Raw genomic sequence first — 8,026 nt, forward strand, 5'->3', positions numbered from 1 at the left:
AGATAGATAGATAGATAGATAGATAGATAGATAGATAGATAGATAGATAGATAGATAGACTTTAAAAATAATAAATAAATACATACATACATACATAAATCAGGGACGAGAGAAAATAATTTCCTGTGATAATCAACATTATGCCATAAATGCTGTGGATTGAGCTTAACTTGTGTTGAACACGGAATATTCCTTTAAATCGTATCCATTGTTGAAGTCAAAATGACTGTAACTCAGTATTTGTTGGCAGGCAAGGCACACATGCACAAAGGTGAGTACTTTGAAGTGTGGCCCTCTGTAAGTTCATCAGTCTGTGGCCAGCTCTGCCTGGACATTTGCTTCCCCATGTCTCCAGAGCGGACAGGTGTTGGCGTCAGCAGCGTCCAGACTTTCAGCAGCTGCTGTGCTCGTCCACACACACGCACGCACGCACTCTCGTACACACCTCCTCCAACTGACAGATGTAGCCACACCACCCAACTAGCTTTATGGAGCCAGAGCTGTTTTGACTTTAAATATTTGCCCAGAAGGGATTGCCCTGTTTGGGCAAGGCTTGCTGCACGGCTGGGTGTAATAGGACGAGAACAACACGGACTGGCCGACAAAGAGGCACGGCCTGTACAAACATATAAACCTGCCAGCAGAACTGGAAGTCTGGAGGAGTGTGAAGTCTTTAAATTACATTCAGATGTTCGGCAATTGTTATACAGTAGCTCCAAAATATGTCTAGACACTTCTAGATACATAAGTGATACTTAAAAATGTCTGATGAATATTATTACATTTTAAACAAAATTTTACATCAGGTGGCATCTGAAAACAAATGTTTCACTTCATTTTTTGAGCCATTTTGTAATTAATTTTAACCAACTGAAGTCATGGTGATTTTAGTGGTTGTATAAAATGAGTTCACACAGGTGTCCTAACAGAGTATCCCCAGGTGTAGATCATCACAGTAACGATGAACATGTCCCACTAACATCTGACAACCACAAAGTCCAGAAATGTTTGGCTGGTGAAAAAAAAATAATTTTGCACTTATCTATAGATTTATAGCCACATCTATAGATCAATACTACATCTATATATTTGAAATGTTTTTTTTTCTTCTTTTTTTTCTTCCTTTATTTAGATTATATTTTTATGTTTATATATATATATATATATATATATTTAAAATTAAATGAAAAATGTAAAAAAATTAAATTATTTGCTTGTTTTTAATCTTGTATATAATCTTAATACAATTTTAGATAGATAGATAGATAGATAGACAGACAGATGATGGATAGATAGATAGATAGATAGATAGATAGATAGATAGATAGATAGATTATAGCACATATTTATACATTTATATATCTATATCTACATTTATGTATTTAAAATATGTTTTCAATTATTTACAATTTCAATTACATGAAATATGCTAGTTTGCTTGCTTTTGTTATTTTATAATGCAAAGGCCTAAATTTTTAAGTGTCCAGACACTTTTTGTGGCCACTGAATGTGAAAAAGACTCTCAATGATACTAGCAAAGAAAGTTTTTTTTTTTTTTTGTGATAAAAACCTCTTGAGAAATTTCAAAGCTGCACTGAAAGGGAAAGGTAATCCAGCTAGATGCACAACCTCAGAAGAAACCTGGAAGAAAGCACTTTGTCTCACCATCTGGGCCTGTACTCGCCCATCCCATTAGTACGCCACATTAAAGAGCATGTACAGTAATTGTGAGAGCCGGCCGACAGGAGAGCAGTCTGCAATACTTTCACTTGTCCAAAGAGAGAGGGAGGCAGAGGGAAAAACTTTCCTTGCACAGCAGATTCATCTTGCAACAGCTTCTAAGGACTGCCAAACAGATGCCAGAACAATTGCTTGTCTTTTTTCCTCTTCCCCTGCAATCTAAGTATGGCGCCCATATGGCTGCAGCTTGTTCATTTTGTCAGTGATCCTGGGCGATGCGGGAGCACTAATGATAATGCTGTGTGTAGATGTGTGTTGGGTGCAGACGTTCATTGAGGAGGGTGACTCAGGCTGGGACAGGGACTTGCGCCACAGGAAGATGAAGAAGAGGAAGATGTTTTTGTTGGTGGGATGACTTTTGAATGTGTCAAATTTGTTCTACAAATTTACTCCAAGTAAATGTTGGTGAAACAAAGCTAGTCACTTTTAATAATTAAGTTGAATGGTTATTGTAGGTTAAAAAGTGTTTGTCTAAAACTTTAATTTAATAAAATAAAACTAATAAAAATAAAAACTAATATTTAATAAAATAAAACTTTAATAAAATTATCCAATCACATGCAACATCCACAAATCATTCATCAATACTTTATTTAGATTGTAAGTTAGTCCAAAGCGTGTATTTCACCAAATAGATGCTAACAAACAGAAGCCATGTTTGCCAGAGGAGGTAACATCAATAAAACTAGAAATATATACATATGTACACACACACACACACACACACATATATATATATATGTATATATATATATATATATATATTGTAGATATACTTCACAAATATATCACAGTATCTTTCAAAAATATTTTATATAATTGATGCTAATTGTGCAAGTGATGCCAAATTACAATTTGTATTATATGCATCAAACCTTGACAGATTGCGGCTGAAAAATTATGTTTACATTTACATTTTAGCATTTAGAAGCTGTGTTATTTTATTTATATTACATTATTTATATATTATTATTTATTAATATTTTGAATTGGTTTCATTTTCATATTTTCAGTTTTCATTTAAATTTTATTTTAAGTTTTAGTAATTTAGTTATGCATGTGTTTGATTGTTTTTTGATTATAAGATTATTTGACAAGAAAATACCATTTTGGTATTTCTGCTTAAAAATGTAATGTTCAATTCAATTAATTACTTGCCATTTCTTTGTAATCATTTGTGAAATTTACTAGCAATTTTTGAGTAAAAATGTTTGCTTTTCTCATTTTTATTATTCTTATTTTTATTATTTGTAATATTTCTATTTAGCTGTAATTTATTTTTATTTTTGTTTATTTATTATTTGTATTAATTTACTATATATTATTTAGTTTTGGTTTTAGTAACTTTAGTACTTCAACTTAAATGATTTGATTTCAGTTTTTTTGCCAAAGGCAACATTTTTAATTTTCATTTAAGTTGTTTAAGTTAAATTTTCTTCATATAATATTTATATCTTTCAGCTTTATTTCAACAAAACAATTTCTAATAGTTTTAGTTTTAGTTTTAGTTAATGATAACAGTTTAGAAGACCCGAAATCCCTACATTTCTATAAAATTCCTTTAAAAAAAGCTGGAATTCATGTAAAATGGGGTTTTCTTCATGTCTTATCCTACATATTTACCAAGCGAGCCAAGACTGCCACTTACGGCCTTAAAAAGTGCCTGTAGTGTTTACTTGGTTGCAAAAATACTTCTTGTTTGTCAGTTTACATACATGTGATCTGATATTCAGTAGCCATTCAGCAGCCCGTGGCCCTCATCACAAACATCTAATAACCTACGAATACAGAAGCATTTTCTGCAAAAATCCATGCTAAATACATGGACATAATCAAGAGGCCTTCTGGAGGACGCATCAATGTTAAAAGTACCAGTGTCACATCCGTCCTCCTTCAGGATTTCTTTTCAGCTCCCTGCCAAGGTTGCTGTGCGGTGGTGGATAATGCAGCATTGTGAGAGGGAATGTGGCACGTTGGCTGTGCCAGGTCCCACAGGCTGAGCCCACGTTCTCTCTCCCTAACCCAGTTCAGGATGTGTGCATTAATCCTGCGAGTCGGCCTCGGGCCACTCCGAGTTGGTGCAGGTTGGTGGAGGCGACAGATGGGGCCTGCGTTGCCGGACCTCGCAGTGAGTGGAGAGCTTGGCATCTCCAGCTGAGACGACAACGCTCCTCTTTGTACACAAACTAGCTTAGGACAAAAATGATTTGAAAATGATGAGGTTTATGAGGCTGCTGCACTCTTGATTCATTACGTTTTATGTTGTACAGTACACACAGCATTTATGTTGGTTTGTATTCATTTATACAAATACTATGGTTCACTGTTAATGTATAGAATTTTTTATGTCAAAAATATATTGATGCTAACATATAAATCCTTACGGTAATGTTTGTATGAATGTGAGGTTTGTACTGGCATGGCCATATCTGTAAGGTTTTGGGGTGTGATATTCTGCTCTAACAGTGTGTGTGTGTTCTTCATGTGGAGTTACAACCACATGTGTAAAGAGTTTGTGAGCCCTGCTGAGTCACACATCCGGGGTGGACAGGTGTGGGGTCTCTTTTGAGATGACTATTGCAGGAGCTGTGCTGCAGAACACCAGGAAAAACAAAACTTTTACAACACACACCACTGAAAGTGCCTTCTTAAGGGTGCTGTAGGGTGTGCACTGACCTATTGGTTAACTGGTTAACTACTTATGAACTTGCACTACCATTACAAAATTTGAGGTTGGTCAGATTTTTTTAATGTCTTTGAAAGAAGACATTTTTGAAAGTCTCATACGCTCACCAAGGCTGTATTTGTTTGATTAAAAATACAGTAAAAATTGTGATATATTATTAGAACTTAACTATTTTCTATTTCAATATATTTTAAAATTTAACACATTCCTTTAATGGCAAAACTGAATTTTCAGCATCATTACTCCAGTCTTCAATCTCACATGATCCTTCAGAAATCATTCTAATATGCTGATTTGCTGCTCAAGTAACGTTTCTTATTATTATCAATGTTGAAAATAGTTGTGCTGCTTAATAATTCTGTGGAAACTGACAACAACAAAAAAACAGCATTTATTTTGAAATACTAATCTTTTGTAACATTTTAAATGCTTTTATTGTCACTTTTGGTCAATTTAATACATCTTTGCTGAATAAAAGCAAAAAAAAAAAACATACCGACTCCAGACTTTTGAACGTAGTATTTATTTTGGAAGATATGGACACCTTTTTTAATGTAGGTATGTAAACATGTATATATGCAGTGTATATTTGACCCCCAATAAGGTCACAGCACTGCACCCAGGAAAAGTGCTGACTCGCTGCTGGCTAAATCCTGCCAAGACCCCCTATCAACATCCCACACCTTATCTACAGTGGGCAGAAGTGCTACCAACAGCTGGTTCTGAGAGAAAGAAACAGCCGACCAAACAAGTCACATCAAGGGTTTACCGGGCCTCCAAAATTGAAAGGCAGTACAACACTGCAAGAGACCTATAAAATATAATTTCTGGTTGAAGAGTTGAACTGAATTGGCTAATATATGTAAGGGATGGTGTAAAGTCAACCTGTCATTATTAAACAATACGTCTCAGATTAAGGAGTATTTCTTGATAATGACTGTCTGACTGTACATTATAGCACTTCTTATCATTTAAGTAGACATGACATATTGATTTGAGTTCAAATTATTCTTTTTATTTGAGAAGTAAGAGAGTGAAAAGTAGAGAGCCATGACAGAAACACTGTCAGTTATATTTGAACACTGAATGCCACAACTGTCCAATCAAAACCAAGTATTTCAGACAGCTATTTGATCAAATAAAAATCTATACTATGCACTAACCCATTTATAATTTTGGGGTCAGTAGACTTAAGAAATGAATACTTTTATTCTGCAATCAAATCAAACAATTAAAATCAAATGTGACAGTAAAGACATTTATAATGTTAGAAAATATTGCTAATTCAAATGTTGTTGTTTTAAACTTTCTATAAGAATTTTGAAAAGAATATCTATCATGGTTTACACAAAAATATTAAGCAACATATAAATATTACATTATTAATATAATAGTACATTTGGAAGGTTTTTTACCATTAAGTTAAAAGTCTCCTTCAAACATTTCCATGTCAGTCGTACAGATTTCTGTACAGTTTATAGAAAAACTGACACTCAAGAAACTCTTTAAACTCTGAAATTGTGCATCCTGTTCACTGATTTCACTGATCCAACACAGATAACAACCCCCCCACTTTTCGCTACGGAAGAATCACACAAAAGAAATGTGTTTTATCTGTGCTCAAGTGAGATCCACGGAGCCCTGAATGTGCTTGTGTGGAGAACCTGGTCCGCGCCTCTCACTACTCACCAAACATCACCATAACCTAAACACACACACACACACTTAACATTTAAGTTGGGTTTGTGTCTTCTTTTGTTGGGGGATGCAGGGTGCATGGTGTACCCCTCCCTAAACCAAAAATATTACCCCACGCAGACCCCTCTCCCCCACCCCTGACAGGCTGTAACACCGCTGCATTGTCTGAAGGGCCAAGACAAGCCGCTTGTTGCTTGCCTTCTGTCTGTGTGCGCAGGGTGCTCAACAATGGCTGTCTTTTAAATGAGGCAGACAACTGAATGAAAAAAGACGTCGTCCCTCCAGCCTGCTTTTCTCACCTTTTATCTGCTCAGCCCTTGTACTTTTTCTTTTTTCCTTTCTCTTTCATGTAGGACTTAATGCTCCTTTCATTCCCTCAAATTCTTTACATCTTAACTGCTGGCAGCAATTGAATTTCGAGCCCTTTTTTGACTTTTATGAAACTGTGGTGTAGGGGCCAAAATGAAATATTTTATTAAAATGTTAATATTTAGGTATGTGGTAACACTTTATTTTAGGGTCTCTTAACTAGTTGCTTATTAACATGCATATTACTAGAATATTAGCCATTTATTAGTACTAATTAAGCACATATTATTCTACATCCCTAATCCTACCCAATACCTAAACTTAACAACTATACCTTACTAACTATTAATAAGCAGCAAATTAGGAATTTATTGAGGGAAAAGTCATAGTTAATAGTGAATAAGTGTTCCCTATTCTAAAGTGTTACCAGGTATATTAATGTTAATATATATACATAAATGTTAGTATTATTACATATTATGTTTATATTTATTGATTAAAAGCACAATTTAATGACATACATGCTCCGGTTAACCTGTTTTATTCAAACAAAGAAGAAATGTTTCTGTATGACGGTCACGATCAATTTGAGTTTATTTTCATATCATTTTTAAAATTATCATTATTCTTTATGTTTGGATGTTCCAAAGACCCACATTGTGGAACAACTATAAAAGCAATTTTTAAATCAACCTCATTTCCCCTTCAAATTACTTTAATATGTTGACTTAACACCTACACTCTTAAAAAATAAAGAGCAATTTCACAGCAATGCCATAGAATAACCATTTTGGATTTCCAAATTTCCTAAGACTCTTTCAGTGAACAGTTCTTAAAATAACCCTTTTTTTTGGTGTGAAGAGCATTTTAATAATCTAAAGAACATTTTGTGGAATAAAAAGGTTCCATGGATATTAAAGGTTAAAGGTAAAAGAAATTTGAAAACAAACAAACAAAACTTAAATCAAAATAAGCAACTGCCAACTTCATGGATCACGGCATCTACTGTGACTCCTCTCATATGCCAGCAAACAGAAAGGCCTCTTCCTGTCTGCGCCCCTCTAATGTACATTATATTTGGAGCTGGTCACAGAGTTTGGTGAGGCACTCAGCAGCTATCTGTGTGGGCAGAATCAGTCATACCTCAGTGCAACGGCTGCCCTATTGATGCCATGTGTGTCGCTCTCCCCTAGTACGCTGGCATGCGGCTCCCGCTAACTTCTGTGGTGTTGCTACATATAGAAGCCCAAGCTGGTAACACACTCATTGCATCGAGCCCACTACCCTTCGGCAGAGCCAAATGTTTCTACAGCTGCCCCTTTGTCTCTGCTCCTTGAGTAAACAAAGGACAGATACAAATTAATGACCTAAATTCATAGTAAAAAAGCAAAGAGAGAAAATCATTATGCCCCCGCAAAGCATCAACTGTCCATTCCAACCAGATGTTAGATGCAGATTTGTATGTGAACGTCACAAATCAAATTTCAGCTCTCTGAGAAAATCAGCCAAAGAGTGCACAATATTGTCTAGAAATACAAAACAATAAGGCACTATTCAGACTTCCTCAATAATACAAGCGGAAATGGATCTTAA

Source organism: Sinocyclocheilus grahami, unplaced genomic scaffold (assembly GCF_001515645.1).
Source record: "Sinocyclocheilus grahami isolate Dianchi unplaced genomic scaffold, SAMN03320097.WGS_v1.1 scaffold68.1, whole genome shotgun sequence".
NCBI classification, from domain to species: Eukaryota; Metazoa; Chordata; class Actinopteri; order Cypriniformes; family Cyprinidae; genus Sinocyclocheilus; species Sinocyclocheilus grahami.